The sequence below is a fragment of the Mytilus edulis genome, chromosome 5 (genome assembly GCF_963676685.1).
Source record: "Mytilus edulis chromosome 5, xbMytEdul2.2, whole genome shotgun sequence".
Lineage (NCBI taxonomy): Eukaryota > Metazoa > Mollusca > Bivalvia > Mytilida > Mytilidae > Mytilus > Mytilus edulis.
The window spans coordinates 18,867,708-18,889,525 of record NC_092348.1 but is presented as its reverse complement, the minus strand read 5'-3'; the positions used below and the strand labels follow the sequence as shown (position 1 = coordinate 18,889,525).

Below are 21,818 nucleotides of genomic sequence, written 5' to 3'. Positions count from 1 at the left end.
AAAAATTATCATCTCAGATTAATCTAAAATTTTTACAGTGTGTAAAGAACGTGATTTAAGTAAACATATGATAGAAAAAATATAACAATATGAAAATTTCGAAAGAAATGGTTTCATGAAGTTCTTTTTGCTCAATCAACATATCTCTTAGGTTTAGTTTAATTGCAAAACTTAATCAAATGTATGACATCATATTGTAAAAAAACAGTGAAAATGATAAAAGCTGACGGGAACTGATTTTGGAATTTAAAGAAACAGATCTTATACGTCTTCGAATATTCCAAGAAGATTAAAACTTTTGATTGGGAAAACCGTTAAATTCATCACTTCATTACACACATCAAAGAAACTAGTATTTTAAATTCCAAATTGAATTTGACATGCCATATTTTAAACTATTACATAATAATCAAGATTAAGATAATCTGGTAGTAGAACAATTGATAATCAAAATCTTTCTATATTATGGAGTCATCATTATAGGTTCGCGATTGCGATCCTCTTTAACTAAAACTACAAGTGGTATGAGATATTTGTTGTTTTTATGCAAATTACGGAGTAATTATAAATAAATTGTATGTTGGGCTAGTACAAACTATGATATTATAACAGTTTTAAAAAAACAGTGAAAATACAAAAATACTTAAATCCGAGGAAAATTAAAAAAGGAAAGTCCCTAATCAAATGGCAATATCAAAAGCTCGAACAAATTAAACGAATGGATAACAACTGTCATATTCCAGACTTGGTACAGGCATTTTCTTATGTTTTCTTATATTTCCATATTGAAGGCAGTTTGGATTCAAAATAAGATGTATCTTTAAAATTCTTCATGCCGTCATCAAATATAACATGTCGCTTTAATTATTATGTTGCTTGCTTTCCATGCATACAACAAGTACGTTACTTAGAAAACGGTAGATTTATTCTGGATGTTTGTATAAACATGTGTCTTATTTAGATTGAGAAAACAATCGGCTAGTAGAGGGTATAATTGATTCCCTCAGAAATACCAATTGCCTGTTGTAAAAATTTTCCTTAGGGCATAATATAAACCCTTGTTTCAAATAAAAATGCTGCGTTTAAGAAATTTGAATCTTCAAATAAAGGCAATAAAATTTTACCGCTATTTAATTGAATTGTTTCCAAAATAAATGTATAACTATGCTTAGTATTTAGCTTATAAAATATATACATGTTTTTCCCTATCCAACAAGTTCGGAAATAATTTTCTGAATACTTATAGACTCCAATATATATTTACTATATTAATTCCTAGATATCTTTTTCTTGAAATATTAGAAACCTGATAAAATAGTGAACCATGAAAAATGTTAAGATATTTTCAAAAACTTTTATTCTGAATTTCCACATCAAATTATCATGGAGATGATAATTATCTAAACGTTTATTACTGTAATTACAGAAGCTGAGATTAGTTTTGTCCAACATTTACAATTACCTATACCGATATAAAACAGAACAAAACATACATTGTCGGTAGTATTTTATTGATAGTAATATAAATTGACGACAGTGAGGTGTTTTACGCTACTATTGATTCAGATAATCATTGCTCGTTATATTGATTCAAGAATAAATAATGCGACTTCAGTGTTCTCAAGTCATTTGACAATCGGAGTTGGATAAACCACAACGCGTTTATCAAACTGTGTTTCATAACATTACTATGTTTACTTCCTGGAGTGTTTGACACCATACTACGAGGTAAGATAAGTATCTTTACTTATTTTAAATTTTAAACAGATCTTACATTTGTTTAGTTTATGTCGGCATATTTTTGCCCGAAAAAAGTTATAAATCGTAACTTTTTTAAACAAACAGCGCCGTCGTTTTTTGAAAGTTTAACTTTTAGTCATTATAGAAATTTTACATTCTACATTCCCGTCCGATTTATCCCGGAGCACATGAGTTCTCCTTTCAATTTAGTTGGGTTCGTGTTGTCCAGTCTTTAGTTTTCTATGTTATGTATTTTTTAACATTGTTTGTCTGTTAATCTTTCGTTTTCTTTTTTACTCATGGCATTGCCAGATCATTTTCGAATTATGAATTTGAATGTCCCTTTGGTAGACTCTGTTTTGAAAAAAAAAACCAAAACAAATATTTGTTTTTTGTTTGAAATTTTAGTATAGAGCCTATTGGATAAAACATAATATCGTGAAGATTTTATTTTGAATTCACACAAGTGCACCCGATCCGCTATTGTAATTATCAAATGGCTTTGTTCATAAAAACATTCGACAATTTAACACTCGCTGAAGTATGACTTATTTGGTATAATAAAATAGTCGGAAATGGACATTAAATCTGATGATAACTAAAACAGATCTACAAATTAAATGGAGCATAGCAAGTCGTTCGTTGTATGTCTAGGTCATATATTGCCTCCTTATCTAAGTTATTTGCATGCTGTGAATAAATCTTGTATAACTAACAAAGTTTACTGTTTCTCTGATTTATAGCCAAAATATTGTATATCTCTCTGAATCTTTTCATGACTTTTGTACTTGTAACAGTGTAGTACATTGTGTTATATCTTCTTTCATAATGTAGACACAAAGAATTTTTCTGTAAAATGAGACTGAGGCTATTTCTGGAGGATTTTACGTGGTCTTTTTAATGTCTATTAACAATGATTAATAACGAGTAAAACATAACTATATGTTATCTTGAGTTATAAATGGAATTCTTTACAAAACGTGTTTTTGGCTTAGATTAAGCCAATTAGTAAAAGCTATAGGGGTTTGATATATGTTAAAGTTAAATTTATTGTTTATACTACTAAAGGAAGAGACCGATTTCATTGAGCCGCAACTCCTCTGAAATCATACAAATTCGGAAATATTTGAGATATGACGTATAAATGTTGTATTTCATAGATCATAGTTTGTCTTTGAAACAATTTTTTTTTCCACAAAAAAGCCAATTTTGGAGAAAATATCAAAATTCGGAGACCGTTATCGGTAGTTATTAAAGGTACCAGGATTATAATTTAGTACGCCAGACGCGCGTTTCGTCTACATAAGACTCATCAGTGATGCTCATATCAAAATCGTTATAAAGCCAAAAAAAAAAATAAAAAAAATTGAAGAGCATTGAGGATTCAAAGTTCCAAAAAATTGTGGCAAATACGACTAAGGTAATTGTTGCCTGGTATAAGAAAATCCTTAGTTTTCGAAAAATACAAAGTTTAGTCAACAGGAAATTTACAAATATGACCACATAACTGATATTCAAGTCAACACTGAAGTGCTGGCTACTGGGCTGGTGATACCCTCGGGGACGAAGTGTCCACCAGCAAAGGCATCGACCCAGTCGTGTATATAGTTATCAAAGGTACCAGGATTATAATTTAGTACGCCAGACGCGCGTTTTGTCTACATAAGACTCATCAGTGACGCTCATATCAACATAGTTATAAAGCCAAAAAATACAAAGTTGAAGAGCATTGAGGATTCAAAATTCCCAAAAATTGTGCCAAATACGACTAAGGGAATTTATGCCTGGGATAAGAAAATCCTTAGTTTAATACGCTCTAACGCATGCTAAGTGAACTTAGTGCCAGCGAAATTTAAAAACTCTTTCAACATTTGCCCAATTGTAACACGATTTCAGGAGCAACTTCTAGTAATAAAAACATAAGACTTTGATCGAGCAATGCTAATTTGTATTTTGCTTGAACATACAGTACGTTACATATTCCGAGATTTTTCGGATATCTTACAGCCGTCGAAAGTATGTATGTTTCGTGCTGTGACGATATAACAACACTCTTTGTCTCATCTATTTTTAAATATCTAACTTTCGAAAAAAAATCTTCCTTTGATATATATTTCTATAGTTCAGTTTATTGAAAAATTCTTTGCTTTTAGAACATGATTTTCCATATTGTCAAACATTATATTTTCATATTAAGGTCAATAAATCTACGATAGATTGAAGATAGAAAATGGATTCTTTCCGATAATATTATTCTTTTGTAATGTCAGACAGATAGTATCCATGACAATATCGTTTCTTATAGTTGTCTAATGAGGAATGTTAATTAATTTGTAATTTAATGTAATTATTCTTTAAGTGTTATCAAACTAATTGAAGTACATTCATAGTTGGATGTTAAGTGTGATGTAAAGAAATTAAGCATCAGATAATGGCATGACTAGAATAAAGTCGTCAACCTAATGGTAATTCACTGCTCTGCTGAGATTTGAAAATAACATGATAAACCGATTTAAGTCTTAAATGTAGAAAGGACATTTTTATTTTAACACGAGATAGTCAATAAGAAGCGATAAAAATCTTCAACAAGATGCATGTAGGACGATGTTCTTTGTTTATTCCATCGATGCTCGATCTGTATGATCAGACAACTTTAATAGTATGTTACTTCCATCTTTTTTTCAAATCCAATTATTAAAGCACCCAATGCTTTTAATGAAAGGATATTCGTCAGCAAAATATTTTTTTCTGCAACCATTAAAAAGACATTAAAGTAGAATAAAACTTTTGTCTATTCGAAGCACACTTTAGAGATTGAATTTTATACTTATGGTAAATATCTTTACACAGCCGAGATCACGACCGTTTCGCAGATTTTATTGCAATTTAAATGGTTCCAAAAATATCCGTTTCGTAGACTATACCTAAGGTAACTATTGTCCTGACCTTTATAATCAGTCACCTACTCAAACATTCAGTGTTTACAACATTGGAGTCTCAGACCGTTCAATATTTAAAAGGATTAGAATTTTAACATTTCAGATAAATGGTATGTACATTTACCTTGATTTAAAAATATTTGTTTGACATTCATTTTCTCCATACAAAAATTCCTGTACTAAATTAAGAATATGACAGTAAGTTGTTATCCATTCGTTTAATGTGTTTGGGCTTTTGATTTGATAAGGGACTATCATTAGTTTTTCCCTCTGAGCTCGGTATTTTTGTTATTTAAATTTTAAAGCATTTTTCTTATATAAATTTGAAAAAGTATGGGGAAATAAATAATTTCTATGAAATATCAGTTCAACAAGTACACCCTAATATGTCTGGAATAGGCTGAAGTTACTAATTAGCTGTACTATGAACGTATATATATATTACTCATATAAGAAGGTCCCCATATTTGAAATTGGAATCAAAATATAATCACAATTCGTCTTCATCCGACCGGCAGTAACACCCTTGTATAAGTTAGGCGTTTGTTTGATTTTGTGGGATGTACAGGTTCACAGCCTGGTCCGGTCAGAATAATGACGTTACATCCTATGTCTTGTGAAGAGAGAGTGAACGCTTTTGGCACGTTAAGTTCCCCTTTTACATTTTCTTTAGGGGTCCGTAGGTGACCTTTTGCAAAGCAAATTTTCTGTCCTTATCAATAAAACACTCATTTTCTAGTGGTAGTCATAATCTAGTCCATCCGGGCGACCTTTAATACTTATTTGTTGTTTCTGTTGTGTATATCATAGAAATTCCCATTTTTTATAAACAATGCTATAATATCTGTTTGTATAAGTTAGAATTATTTTTCATGCTCGTTAGTCTGTCAACGAAATACTGTAATATGTTTTTCAAACAGATATACCATTCAAGAATTTTTTTCTATCTTTGGAACTAATACTAAAAATCAACTACCTGTCCATGACATGGATACTTATTTTTCTCCCAAATTGGCTACCTTTGCACTAGGGATATAGATAAATGGATAAGAACTTGATCTCCAGATGCTCAAAAATGTCGCTGATTTTATTCCACCGTATTTGAATCCTAGGAAAAAGATGTCAACGACGTCACCAAAAATGTTAATTAGCTGTGTTCTTGATTTAAAACGCAATCCTGTATTTATTAGCACTTATTCACATACGTTAAACATAGAAGTTTTACATGATCAGTAACGGTATACATACTTAAGATCACATTAATAAAATTAGCTATGTAGTTGTAATAAAATTGGATCTTTAGTGGTCTTAAACTTGTGCCTAAGAATTACAATACCTTTGAAGGAAACAGAGGAGTTTGAATATTTGTCTTTATGTAACACCTTTACGGTAGCTGTAATTGAAGTTTCCTGTAAACAGGTGCTTTGTAAGTATGCTCACATGTAATTAAACAAACATTTTCCAATAAAAAAAACATGTTATTACACCATCTCTGAGTTTATTACCTCCCAAATTGAAAATCTACCTTTAATTGAAAATCTAGCTGATGTGATTAACTATGTGTCTTACTGTGTAATTGCTCTATAAAAAGGATGTTGGGTCTTTTAGAAAATATATGTTAACTGGTAATTAGTAGTGATAACATAATATCAAAGATAAAAAGAATGTGAGAATTACATCAAGTTGTACCTTCCTATTCGCAGTAATAGCAGACGTTTTATATTTAAGTGTATTTGGGATTTTTTTCCATTTTAGATGTAAGATACTTGGAGAAAACTATCGTTCTAGATTTTAATGAAATTATCAATTTTTGAGACAGGAATGCGCATCATTTGTAAAACATTAGATTAAAGTAAAAAATATATATCATCTTATCCTATCGTAACAACTGCTTATACAAATATAGAATCTTTTTGACTGATTAATATTTTTGTTATATTTAGGAGATAACTGTATTGTATTTTAAGCTCCGACGGCATCAATTGGGGATTTGAAGGTCGCAAATTAAGTTTACTGGCAACGCGTTAGCGGAGACAGTAAACGGGTATTTGTGACCATCAAATCCCAAATTGATGCCGTCGGAGCCTAAAATACAATAATGTTATCTCCATTCTAATGAAACTGACAGAAAACAACGTTAAAACATGTATTTAAAATCTGTCATAAGCCGTCTGCGCTTGCGCGTACGTCCCATAGCATCAATTGTCAATTGATGCCATGTAAGAAAGTGACGTTATCCAATCAAAATGAACGTTACAAACGTTGTTGCATTAGAATATTTGATATGAAGTAAGTTTTGTTTATATGTATATATTGAAAGTACTTTCTGTAAAAAGATATCTGACGCATTCACATTGGAGCATATGTTTAATACAATACTGTTGATGAATTCGTGATCATATCTAATTGCACTAGATTTGACGGTTTCAGACAGACAGTTCTACAAATTGAGCTCATGAACTCATCCCTAACCTTTGCACTGACAAGTACCTGTAAAATTGAGATGAGGTAAATCATTCAACAGAGATTTCGAAAGTATAACACTTAAACACTTGAAATAAACGGGTTAAGAACCAAGGAGAAATGTCAATAATAACTTTATCAGGATAAATGTAACAATTAGAAACTCTAACCATTGCAGTGCCTGTATCGGAAAGACGCCTAAGGGAGACACATCATTTGACAGGTAATTAGATTTGCAATAAATATAGATATATTGACGGTAAAAGTGACGTTCTTCGTTTCAAGTTCAATGTTTTGTACCTAGAAATATTCATCCAATCTTAATAAAAGTAAAATTAGAGAAATAAAAGAGATAATAGTGGAAGGCTTAAAGGTTCATAACGAAAACAAAATTATAACAAAAATACTGAATCTTCATGTAAACTCAGAAAAGGGAGGTTCATACAAACAGACAAATGACAAAATCAAACGTTTACAAACAACGAATGGGAGGAAAACAACTGTCATATTCCTCACATGATTTATGCACTTTAAAAAGAACAAATGATGGGCTAAACCGATATTATAGCTGCATTGTGAAACCCAAAACAAGGTAACATTTGTAGAAAGCTTACTACCCAAAAAGTTTTTTTTTTTAATTAGGATTATCGTATTTATTTATTCAATTGAAGCATAAAATGGTACAGTTTTGTTACCATTGCCACTGAAAAAATAATCTACACATACAACTGTCATTACCGGCATAGCAAAACACGTGCTTATAACTTCATTCATTTTGCTCCTGCCACACCTGTTACAAAAGTAATTACGATAAATTTTTAGATAATATCATCAACACATTGATTTTCATATCAAATTAAACCAACACATATTATGACATAACATAATCTAAGTTTTAATGCACTTACAAGACGTGTTTACAGAGATCAAAACATTACAATTTAACATGTTTAAGGATATAATATAGATGGCGATGCGTAAAACACGTTCCAGTTAGGATTATCTATCAATTTGTTAAGCCTCTTTTCGCATCAATGTAGTTATTTCTAGCATTTTTAATCAATTTCTGCTGACGACTTAAGTTCTAACTCCAATAAGATAGTTTTGAAATATTAATAAAAAAATAATTCCTAGCCAAACATTGGAGCGTAACATAATTCTAAACTTGAGTTTAAAAAAAATATGTTTATATATATTTTATTATTCAAAAACACATAATAACTCATGACATTTTTTACGAGTATAAACATAATCCGGGCAAATTTCTGAAATTGGTAAAAAGTATCGGTAGATGCATACAATACAAGAGACGCTTATCCTATATTACAGGATCCCTGAAATCAAGCGACTCCCTCAGATTTGATATGTTGCCTTGATTTGTCCCATTGTCAAACTTTCGTGAACTTAAACGCATTGAATAATCAAATACTGCAAATAATTGGAAATTAGGAACTTGGAAACATTGTTGCAATCGTAACTTTTGAAATGCTTTTTATTATTAAATCACATATTTATTTTATCTACCCCTTGGCGATGAGTTTATTGACAGCGCTGAAAAATGGAATTTCATTGCATGATTGTACTATCATCTATTTTTTACATGCTGTCAAAATCAATTTAATATCAATCTGTAGTTGTAAAAGTAAACCTGAACTTATAATAATTAGGAAAAAGTTACATTCCAATATGATTGCTCCAAAAACGCGATTAAGTTTGATTAAAGTAAACACTATGAAATCCATTCGTCAGTATTTTTTATTGTTGGCTACACTTTTACATACTTTGTAATTACATACAAATGTGCAGCTTGCATTGTTCATCTGTTCATTGCACAATGTTTGAAACGTACACTGAATATTTGCATCTTCTTGTTTTTTCCACATACATTATCAATGGATTCATTAAAAAACCCTGAGTTCCTATACGTATATATTTTCGCTTTCATGTAGCCAATAATTGTCTTTCAATACGTTTCTGGCTGGATTGCTAATCAGAGTACATTTCCGGCACTATATGAAATAATTATACAAAACTGCTATCCTGTTTGTGGTCATAAGAAATCGCTCAGTGTTTAATATGACAAGATTATTGCTTTTACTAAGACTGTCGCGCAACAGACGCCAAGGTTAGTAGATTCTATTTTACGACTTGTCAACAACAATAGTTAAGTGTTTGGATTATGCGTAAATTGGTTCCGATAAATGCAGTATTTATTCCATTAAAGAGAAGGATGTGTATGATTAAGGATGAAACTAGCGTCTTATTTAGAAATAACATATTCAATGGCTTCAGAAAAATGTTTTTGTCTGAAGTCGGCACTCAGCTGTCTTTACTATATATTTTTATAGCTTTGTTTCTGTCCAACTGACGTGTACTTTTATGAAAACCGAATGCATCAAAAATGCATATGGCATGCTCAATTTATTATACACTGGTTAAGTTCACTATAATATATGTTTTCCATTTAAGTTCACTGTATCATATTTTGTCATTTTAAGTTGACTGTAAAATATTTGACTATTCAAGTTCACTGTCATATTGGGGTTATTTACTGTTGTTTTTATACAACACCCTCATCTCTGTGGACCTTAATTATATCATATCAAATTCAGATTGTTTATAAAGTGATCCTGCTTGTTCATGCTCCTTTACTTTCCCTTTGGAAAATTTAGTTTAATGATTCCGAAATACATTAATCTTAATTATAGGAGATGACATCTCGAGTGGCATGAAAGGTTGATGTCATCATGGAATTTTAAAATCGGATGTTTCTCAGAAGGCTTTTTGAAAATGCACTTTTTAATTGACAGTATTGATAGCATCAGGCTTCAAACAGATGACATGTAGGCTGATGTCTTCTGGAATGTTATTGCTCAGATGTGTCGATTGATCGATTGGCACTTCAACGTCCTGTTGAAACCCAGCTTTGAACCATTTCCATAAACGGTCAGCTCGATTGAATCAACTCTTTACCGAATAAAGAAACAAATCTATCCGAAATGAGCATCGTCTTAAAAAAAAAAAAAAAAAAAAAAACTTGCGGCCGAAGTACTGTTCTTTGTCAAATACGCTCAATAACCGAATAGATGACGACCAGGATGTATAAGAACTGAAACCGTTAAAGGAAAATATTTTGTAGAAAAGAGTACGTATGCGAAAAATTGCTTTATTTATTTTGGTTCGTTTTCTTTTAATTATGCTACACGTATCCAGTTTTTTGAAGAGTTGTTTATAATACCACTTTTGATTGGTTATCAAAGGTACCAGGCTTATAATTGTATACGCCAAACGCGCGTTTCGTATACATAAGGCTCATCAGTGACGCTCAGATCAAAATAGTTATAAGGCCAAAAAAGTCCAAAGCTGAAGAGCATTTTGCACCCAAAATTCCAGTATTATGCAGAATACGGTTAAGGTAATCTTTGCCCGGGATAAAATAAAAAATCCCTAGTACATGTGTATTTCGAAAATTCATGATTTTGTCAACAGGAAATTTATCGGTTGGGAATACAGTGCAATGGCAAAACTTGTTTTTTTTTAAAGTTGTTTTCCTCTTTTCAGCGTCACTGATGAGTCTTATGTAGACGAAACGCGCGTCTGACGTATTAAATTATAATCATGTTACCTTTGATTACTTTTTACAAATATTTCAGGATTATAATGGAACTACATTACATATATGTTTATGTTCGAAATGAACATATATTAGGTGGCGAAATGAACCTAAATCTCATTCAACATTTTTCTTTGTTTTATATTGTTTTCGCGGCAGTCCTAGTCGTCCTTGGGGACGGAGACTAACCCATTGTGATAGCATGAAACTAGAACTAAATATCATCGTTTTGAAAGAGTTCATCATTATAAGGGGACATTGTATTGAAATTGATTTTCATATAACACGACTGTGTGACCAAAAATACATTCAGGACAAAAACCTGCAAGTTAATAAAGGTGAGCATATCATAGTTAAGACAATCCTAAGATGTTGCGTCACACGTAAAAATAAAACTAAACAGAGTTGGATTGCATTAAAGAAGAAATTAATTAAATATATTTGCTCCTGGTAACCTCTATTCATTTGCTTAACAAAATAGGATTCAATTTGGAATTGATGTAAAATAGATGACAAGAAAGAGATAAACACGTGAATGAAATTCAATGATTTAATTTTCTTTCGATTTACTGTAAGTCAACAAATCATTGAGTCATCCGTCAAACAGCCAGTGCATCGGAGTCATGACGGATTTTTAATTACTTGTTATGGTTTTTACAGTTTTCATTTATTTCAGAATTTCAGTGTTGTGCCCGAGGTGTTTTGTTTAAAAAAATAATCTCGTTTACAACATAAATAGCTGTTACTAGTGTTCAGCTTCCGTAACCTACGCACTACATAATCAAAATTTAATATATTGGTGATTTTTGAAAGGAGCTGTGTTCGTTTTTAATGCATGTAATGTAAATATAAAATAATAAACATGGACAGCGATCTGAGATTGTAGACGGTTTAAATTGAATCATCATGGATAGCAGGCTAAACTTTCCGTGCAATACGTATATATACATTTTGTCCACAAATGCTCAAATAGGAAATGTAAACAAATCATACAAAGTACAAAAGTATAGCATCTGGGACACACAATTCCGTAAGGTTTTGGCAAAAGCGACTTAGCTAACCTTTTCATGGGGGTAGAAAGCAAATATGTATGAAAAAAAAAAATCTAGAAAGAAAAAATGTTAGGCGTATGAAAGCGGCTTTGTTTAAAAAAAAATGAAATATAAGTTTAATACAAAGTACAGTCACACATATACATATTGAACAGGGGGAATTGTGTTGATCATCTATCCAAGTTTTCTATGTTATGTTTCGACTGTTGGTTTTCTGTTCGTCGTTTTAAATTTTTGTGGCATGACGTTGTTAGTTAATATGGTTTGTCTTAAACTTTTGAGCTTGAATTTTCCTCAGATTTTTCAACCTTTCCTGTGAATCTGCATGTGGCACATTTCTTTTTTGATCTAATATCATTGGACTGCATAAAAAGAAACTCGAATAATTAACAGAGATATATATCTAAATAAAAATAACATGAAATTAACAATGCTATTTCTGTTTTATACCTATTACTATCAATTAAGATACTTGCATGAACGCAGTTGGAGGTTAATTAATAATTCATAGAACATTTTATATGTGCGTTAGCAAAGCTTGTTATCCATCATCTTGACGAGGACCACGCAGGATTTTCATTTTTTCTCACTCCTAGGCATGTCATCATAATTTACAACTGACACAACTGCACAACAAGTATATATTGAATCACAACTATTAGACATTTAGTAAATGTATTAGGTTTTATACACCGCAAAAAGTTATTGTATTTAAATTTATTGAGATAGGTAGTTTGAAAATCTCTAATTCTATTTTGCACTCATCTTAACATTTACATCGGATTCTGCATGGATCACATGATGTATCATGATCTTCCGTTTTCGATTAGAGCTTGTCACTTATACTTCCAACTTTTTAAAGAGTTGTTTTTCTGAAGTACAAATGTGCTTCCTGATTATTTGTTTATGTTCCTTGTCTGTGTGCGGGCGTCAATGACCTTAAGACATCCAATTCGGTTAAATATCTTGATTTTGTTAACGACAAAGGATACTGTGGTGTCAAACAATTGTATATTTACTAGTTGGAAAATCATACTCATTCTACTCTTTTATTAGACGACGCAAATATCGAAAGTCTTACTTATGATCTTAAACGTGCACCTCACCTATTGCAATTTGTTCTTTCTTCCTTTAGAGTTTTACCAAATTTTTTGGTTATACTAATATGTCAAACGTAGGTACAAAATTTCATGTTTTAAGACAGATTAAATCATACTTTAAAAAAAACTGCACGTAATCATACAATCTATTTTCCAATTGACACAATCGATTTTTCATTTATTTATCAACGATTCTTTCTTACGTTCGGAGAAAAAGTTTGTTCAACAGACAATCGGTATTCTTAGGAGAACAAAATTTGCTCTCTTATATGGCACGGCAACGTGTTATGGAAACTTTGTACAAGAGCTTGTAATGAAGATAAAATTACTATACACAACCTTCTCTAAGACAAAAAGACATCTTGCAAAGATTTTTAATTTTACATTTAGATATACTGATGATGTCATTCTCACGCAATAACCAAAATAATAATGAATGATAGAGTCTCATACATTTCATTACATTCTTTAAGAAGAAACTACATAAGAAGATCTGTTTCATATATTGATCTTTTCACATACATTAAGCTATATGGACTAGTCGAAACTAGAATCTAGAAAACGTCCTGATTTCAAATTTCTAATTGCCAACTTCATATTTCTCTGCAGTACCATACCATCTGCACCATTTGATGACAGTTTTGTTTCGTTACTTTTGGTTTGTATGCGTTTCTGTGATTTTGAAAACTATCTATGAGATTCGAACTTCGATAAACTCCTGTTTTCTGAACTAACATACAGAGCATCTAAAAAATACGAGACAAATGAATGTAGAATTACATAAAAATTCGGTCCGGAAATAAACAATTTTCTTCACATTGTATGTTATTGGATTACTGATCACATTTTTAGAGATGTCTGATTTTTTATGTTTTGCATAGCTGTCTTTAAAGACGCGAAATAATGATTTCACATGCTTGTTCTTTTTGTAGATTCGTGAATTAATCATTTTCAATTAAATATTCAAACAGTATCTTCTAAAGTAGTTAGTATGCACGTTGTTCTCATATTGAATCAAATTCTGGTCTGCTTGTTTGCAAACTAAGTCTTTTGCTGTTAAAGTCAAATAAGGAAACGATACATGAAATCAAAATATATTTAATTGAGCGATTTCTCCCACTCACTTAAACACTAGGTTTTTTTTATTTACCAGACCTTTTTGATTGCATTAAGAGACGACTTGTTTAGTTTCCTCATCACATAACTTCGTTTGAGAAAATTTAATTTAAATGACCAAAAGGTAACTTACATCCTTTCTAAAGCTTGCAGAGGAATGAGTAAAACTATTTTCTAAATCAATTTAAACTATTATAGAGTCTTTAATTAATCATAACACGCAGTAATTTTCATCCCGGTACCATACAATCCGGACATATGATCAAAAACGTTAATGAACCTGTCGTTCAGATTTTTTTCATTGATGTGAAATTAAGCACTTTGTTTGTTTTTAATTTTCTTAATACAATGTTAAGAATTAATCAAGGAGTATTTGCATTAATCAATACCTTTGCTGTTATGACTATAGAAAGTATTAAATGTGCACATGACACTTAATTTTATTTTGAAATTTTGAAATTTTGAAATAATATCCGTTAACACAGGGAGAAATGGCGAGCTTTCAAACCTCAGTTAATATTTGATACGAATTTTTTTTTAAGATTTTGAAATGTGTAATTCACACTGCGAGGTATAATGTGAAAATTATAAAGCAACTGAAACGAGAATTATTAGTACTATAAAGAAACGTTCAATCTTTAGCGTTTAAAAACCTTTGTGTGTTTTATATTTACTAGTGTATTCCATTGGAATGTGCAATATGTAAACAAAAAGGGCGACAAAATAACACACCTCATGTATCACTATACGAAAATCGTAATATAAATCCAAAAAAGTCGAGCAAAATTATTACACGAGTTGTAATTCGTATAACCTTCATTTTTACTATACTTGTTTAAGTTGATTTTAGTCTCTGATGCACGATTTTTTATTATTGTTTTTGGCTTTTAACTAGCTTTCAGTAACTGCAAGTACTGTCAAATTGTACTTTCTTATTAATTCGACCTGTTGATACTGTTTATAATTCCTTTTTCTTGTTTTATTTAATATTAATATGAATCTTGTCTATATACCAGCTTTGATTATTTGGAATATCTACTAATTGTCACTTCTTCGTTCTACATTTGTATAAACATCAAGAGTACTCCCCGTAAATCTGTACAGTAAAGTTGTATCTAGCTGTAATTGTATAGTTTGATTGTTGATATTCACCCAAATTTGGATCTAGTGTTAAATTAGGTATTTAAATGACAGAACTTTTTTGGTATTCCTAATTATGGGAAGAATTTATATACACAGAAGTAGTATACCTTAAACGACAATGATATCGGATATGTTCCTTACGTCGTAACTACAATCCCCTTCCCTTTCATGAATGTGACCTACCGAATTAGACTATTTACCGGATTTGTAATCACATAAACAAACGATGGGTGCCACATGTGGACCAGGATCTGCTTACCCTTCCGGAGCACCTGAGATCACCCCTAGTTTTTGGTGGGGTTCGTGTTGTTTATTCTTTAGTTTTCTATGTTGTGTCATGTGTACTATTGTTTTTCTGTTCGTCTATTTCATTTTTGGCCATGGCGTTGTCAGTTTGTTTTGGATTTATGAGTCTGACTGTCCCTTTGGTATCTTTAGTCCCTCTTTTAAACGACAAAGTTATTTTTCATTTACCTGTATGTATTATGAAAACCGTTTTTTTTTCAAAGGGTTAAATATTTCGCGGTGGGGTCTTGTCATATAATTGTTTGGACTTGTTTGTTTGCTTTTTGGCCTTGAATGTGTCCCATATGTTTTATTAACTATGCATTTGCATTCAGGTATCGCAGGTCAAATTTATTCGTTCAAAGTGTGTTAATTTACGTTTTTTGATTTAGTTAAGCCTTCCAATTGATATCTTATCGTGTGTATTTCTATGTTGTGATGTTATGCCATTGCTTCAGAAAAAGAGAGAAGGTTTGGTTCCATTAAAACGTTTAATCCCGCTGCAAATGTTTGCACCTATCCTAAGTAAGGAATCTGATGTACAGTAGTTGTCGTTTGTTAATGTAATTTATACGTGTTTCTCGTTTCTCGTTTTTTATATAGATTAGACCGTTGGTTTTCCCATTCGAATGGTTTTACACTAGTAATTTTGGGGCCTTTTATAGCTTGTCGTTATGTGTGAGCCAAGGCTCTGTGTTGAAGGCCATACATTGACCTATAATGGTTAACTTTTATAAATTATCATTTGGATAGAGAGTTGTCTCATTGGCACTCACACCACATCTTCCTATATCTATTTATACGAGTGAAGTGTCTCCTCGCACTTGCTATGCCAATTGCGCCATAATTGACGTAGTACTGCTCAAATAAACAGGCTCACTGAAAATACATCTCATTATTGATATAATTAAGCTGATAAAGCAGTTATACAAGCCATGAATTCCATTCAAGAAAGAATGCATTTACATTATGATAAATATTGTAAAACCTGAAGGTTTTGATTTCAACACAATGGTTAACCAAAGCACAATTCAATTTGTTTCATGCCTTGTATAACTGTACAATCCAGTTACGCATTATTGTCCTGGTATTGGTACACTGTTGTGTCGATCTTTTTATTTTATAGTAAAACCAAATTAAATTTTGGTAATTGAAGAGTACTCACATCTTCTGAGTTCATGAACATGTATCGAAACCCGTTTATTCAATTCATAAAACACATAAAGCTAATGTCGAAGCGATTTTATATTTAATTGAAAAAAATGGTTTAAAAAGAAGATCGTTACACTGAACGACGTTCTCGCGACCAACATTAAATCTTAGCATCAATATCAATCGTGCAATTGGTAATTGTTAACTAGTTGATAATGATATACATTTTAAATCCGAAATGTTTTCAATGATATTAGAACATGAATTTAATATTGCCATTTAATTCAGGATTTTCCTTTTAAATTTTTTATTGGAGTTCAGAAATTGAGCTAATTTACCTTTAACCATACTTTAAAAATCTGTTCTATCTAAGCGATGGAATATTCAATAACTATCCATACGTTTTCATTAGATTGCATCTGTTGATTTTATGATATTATTTGCGTAAATGGAACCATGCGATGTCATATGTAAATTAATTATACAGTACCCATTACAATGTACCAGGAACTAGTTGTTGCCTGTAATTTCTTGATGTGTTACAATTGTTATAACATAAAGTAGTCTTTTATACTAATAACGTTATTAGGGACAAGAGGTTGCATATTACAATAGCTTCCGTTTTATAGTTTGTTCTTATGGTGTACTGTTACACAACTGTCCCAGCTTAGAGGTAGTGTTTAGTGCTAAACAAAGCTAAAGCCAGCCACATTCTGTAAGCACCTGTCCAAATTCAGGATCCTGTAGTTCAATGGCAGTCGTTGGTCCATGTCTGTCATATTTGTTATTCGTTAATTGTTTTGTTATGAATAAAGCTGTTAGTTTTCTCAATTAAATTGTTTCATATTGTTTCATGTCGGGACCTTTTATAGCTGACCAAACGGTATGACTTTTTTCATTGTTGATGGCCATACAGTTGCCTATAATTGCTCAGATCCAGTTCATTTGAACTTTTGTGGATAGTTCTCTCATAGACAATCATACCACATCTTTTTATATTTATGAGTTTAATAACAGTATTTCTTAAGCGTTGTCGACTGTCTCTTTTTGTCATGATAGCTCGAGGGTACTGTACATTCCGATAGTATTGCGTGCATTTATTATTGTGATATTGTCATTTTAGACTAAAGTTCGATTTTAATTTCTGCGATATTGAGATAAATCCTGTTTACTTCATATTAAAAATTTCAAAATGCAAGTTTAAGCTATCGCATTTTTCGCAATAATAATAAAATCGCAATAATTTCTGAACTTACAGTATCTGATTGATCGTTTTGCTATTGTGTACCTATTCTTATAACAAATATTTACCCTGTAGTGTGGCTTGTAACATATGACAACTGTAAATAATGTCAAATGTTTGTGGATACGCGAATATTGCATATGATGTAGACAGTGTTTAACAGTGTAGATTGATTATTATATAATTTAACAGCTGTTCATTTTATAATTTTTAATTTTTCCTTAATGCTTTTATAGAACAAAAGTGATATTCTATAGCTAAATTATTGACTGTAACAGGAAGTCTTCTAGTTTTGTTTTTGCAACATACGTATATTAATCTAATAATGTGGAAATTATTCACTATACACGGAAATGACAAATACTGACTTTTCAATAATATGTCATAATTTTTAATATAACTCTTAGTTAACTTTTATATTCAGACTTTTATCCATTAAAAGTCTACATAAACAATTAGTGCTGGAACTCAATATGCAATATGTTTTTAAAGTGTATTGATAAAAGGCAATTTGACGACATAGTTGTTACGTACTGGTTTATTGATAAAATCGACCGCAAATGATATCCCAGGATAGATCGTTTGTATGTTCAATCGAAGCTTAATTTTATGTTTTAAAATGAATACTAAAAGAGGGACGAAAGATACCAAAGGGACAGTCAAACTCATAAATCTAAAACAAACTGACAACGCCATGGCTAAAAATGAAAAAGACAAACAGAAAAACAATAGTACACATGACACAACATAGAAAACTAAAGAATAAACAACACGAACCCCACAAAAAACTATGGGTGATCTGAGGTGCTCCGGAAGGGTAAGAACTGTCGAGGAAAATCAATTGACGTACATAGTCTGAACATTTTGTTTATATCCAATCGCTATCAAATCAGAAAAAAAACTAACAGAAACCTAATTTGTTTGTTTGATTTTGAATGATGCACAACCGAAATGCATTTTTTTGCGAGAGAAGTTGGCATTTTGAGATGGATCATGTCTTTTCTACAAAGTAAAATTGTAGCAAATTATGTTGCGTGTTTCATGTCAAAATAACAAACGTTTGTTTTTTATGGATAGTCATTACATAACTTAATTTAAAACGTAGACACAATGAAACGTCTGTGTCCTAATTATTGAGAGGCCATTGACAATTTGCCTTCGTTATTAACTCTATAGCGTTTTCATACAATCTTAAATTTGCACTATCTTTTCCAAAACTATGATGGCAGGAATTTAATTCGATTGAGATAAATGAATTTCAAAGCTATTTGTTATACAATCATCATTGGAAAGTACAGAGTAGCTATGACATTTGTTAATGACATTACATGAAGAAAACCAAGGGATTCCGAATAGGTGAAAAACAGTAAAAACAAGATCTTCGAATATCACTAACAAAACAACTCGACATCATAAAAACTTATTACTCACCATGATTGACCTTGGTTTCATAGATGTTTGTTTTGTGTCTTTTCTCATACACATTGTAATGATTAAACTATAAACTCTTGTTTTGTAGATTGGTAATACAAAAGAACGGTTGACAAGTTAATGAAGGCAATAGCATGCAATGGACATTTCTACATTATATTATTTACAATGTATGTCTTAACCTTTTCAAATTCGTTTCCTTTAAAAAGCCTAATGAGGAAACCAATACCGCCACAAATGAAATAAACAATATATCTTCTTAATTTATTGCAAACAATGGAGACTTGAACTAATTGTAAACGCGTACAATATTACTCCATTTACGCCTTCGAATACAACTGTGTGTTTTATTGCCAAATGATGCAAATAGTAGCGCCTTCAGCAATGGAAAACAACATGACTGTGAACAATTTTAGTTCTACTTCCGTGAATCATTCAATGAACTATCATAATATACAGTACTGCTGTGAAGATGAATTTGTCCAAAGACAATTTGAACACGCGGTGAATACGTATGTACCACCAGTTTTGATCATTTTCGGTACATTTGGAAATTTGTGTACTTTATTGGTAATGAGAACAAGACCATTCCGGCATTATCCAATAGGGTTCTATATATCAGCGTACGCTTTAACTAGTTTGTTGACGCTATATTTATTTTTGGGATCAGAGTGGGTAGCGTTAGTAGCAGAAAAACGATCTATAGACAGTCAGGCAGACTGGATATGCAGATTATGGCAATTTGTAAGTCGAGTTGTAACATATTCTAGCATTTGGTTTGTTGTTTCTATGACAATCGATCGCTATATAACGATATGGCATAGGAAAAAATCATCAAAGATATGTACTTTGTTTATGGCAAAGTTTGCTACTATATCAATCTTCATTGGGCTTATTGTTGTAAGTGTACATGCTATGTGGACATATGAACTGATGGATGGTTGTTTTTTCTTTCATAACGATGATGATTTACATGTTGTTATCTGGCCATGGATGTCTGCGAGTTGTTATTCATTCATTCCATTAGCTCTAATCATAACTTTTGATATATTAATATTCACGGGACTATGTATACGAAATGTACCGGAAGAAACTGACAACGAAATGACACCGATGGTACTAACGCATGCCACTCTAGTTTTATCTATGTTCTACTTTTTATTAGTGCTGCCACCTACTGTTATAAATATCGTTGACCAAACTTATCCGCCATCATGGCTGCAAAAACCTCACTTTAGATTGCAGTTGGCAAAAGCCAGAGTTATCGGACACTATTTGGCGTGGACAAATACTGTTATTGTATTTTATATTTGTATTCTTTTCTCGCAAACTTTTAGAAATCAAGTCAATAATATGCTCAAATCATTGATATTTTCTAAACCGGACAGGAGAATGTATGAACTTCAGCATGGCTCAGATAGTAGTGCCAGTCAAATGGAAACGGAAATATCTGTAACTCTGGTTTAAAACAAAAAATAAAAAGTAAAATCACAAAAAAAACTGATTTCTGAGGAAAATTCAAAACGGAAAGTCCCTAATCAAATGGCAAAATCAAATGATAAAACACATCAAACGAATGGACAACATATGTCATATTCCTGACTGGGTGCAGCCATTTCAATATGTAGAAAATGGTTAATTAAACACACTGTATTTATTTTTAACGATAAATTAATCAACTACAAAAGCATTGGCATGTGTGTGGTTTCAGGAACAAATAAGTAATAGGGTATCATTTGAGCGCTGAAACGGGTATTTTTTTTTGGATTCAGCTTTAAATTAGCTGCTTTTAATCTTTGAAAAACTTCTTTCCAGTTCTTCTTATGTTCCTAAATGATTTGGAGAAGACAATTATATCATCTAAATAAACTAGACACACTTTCCAGGTCAAACCTGATAAAACTGTCTCCATTAATTGTTATAAAACAGGGGCACTATTACATAGACCCATCAACATTCTCTTGAACTGCAAGGGATTAACCCCTGGAAAGGAAAAGGCTGTTTTTGGTCTATCTTCTTTGGCTACCGGAATCTGATAATATCCTGACTTTAAGTTGACGGTTGAGAAGAACTTAGAGCCTGACAAAGAATCAATTATGCCATCTATACGGGGTAAGGGGTGTGATTGGCTTAAAACCAATAAATTTACGGCGCGAAAATCAATACACACTCGCCAACTGCCATCTGACTTCTTCACGAGAACACTATTAGATTTCCAGGGACTTGTAGAGGGTTCTATAATGTCTTGCTTAACCATTTTCTGACTTTACTTTAGCATCCTCCATTCTAGCTAGGGGTATTCGTCTGGGTCGCTGACGTACTGGAGGGTGATTTCCAGTATGTATGGTATGTTCAACCAAATCAGTTAAACCAATATCCTCAGAGGACTTTGAGAATATACTACTATATTTTATTAAAAGGTCTCCAGATCTTTCACTTTGATCTTTATCAAGATGAGCTTGACTAAACTCAAATACTTCATGTAAATAATCAGGTAATTGTCTCTCCTTATTTACTATAGCTTGGCCACTAGTCAAACTA

At 31.6% G+C, this 21,818-nt stretch overlaps 1 long non-coding RNA gene across 1 annotated transcript; it reads left to right on the top strand.

Moving 5' to 3' along the window:
• Window positions 1-1,526: 1,526 nt before the first annotated feature.
• On the top strand, window positions 1,527-20,777 carry LOC139523140 (uncharacterized). Its single transcript, XR_011664564.1, has 2 exons — window positions 1,527-1,728; window positions 19,366-20,777. It is a non-coding gene; the product is annotated as an uncharacterized lncRNA (long non-coding RNA).
• The last annotated feature ends 1,041 nt before the right edge of the window (window positions 20,778-21,818 follow it).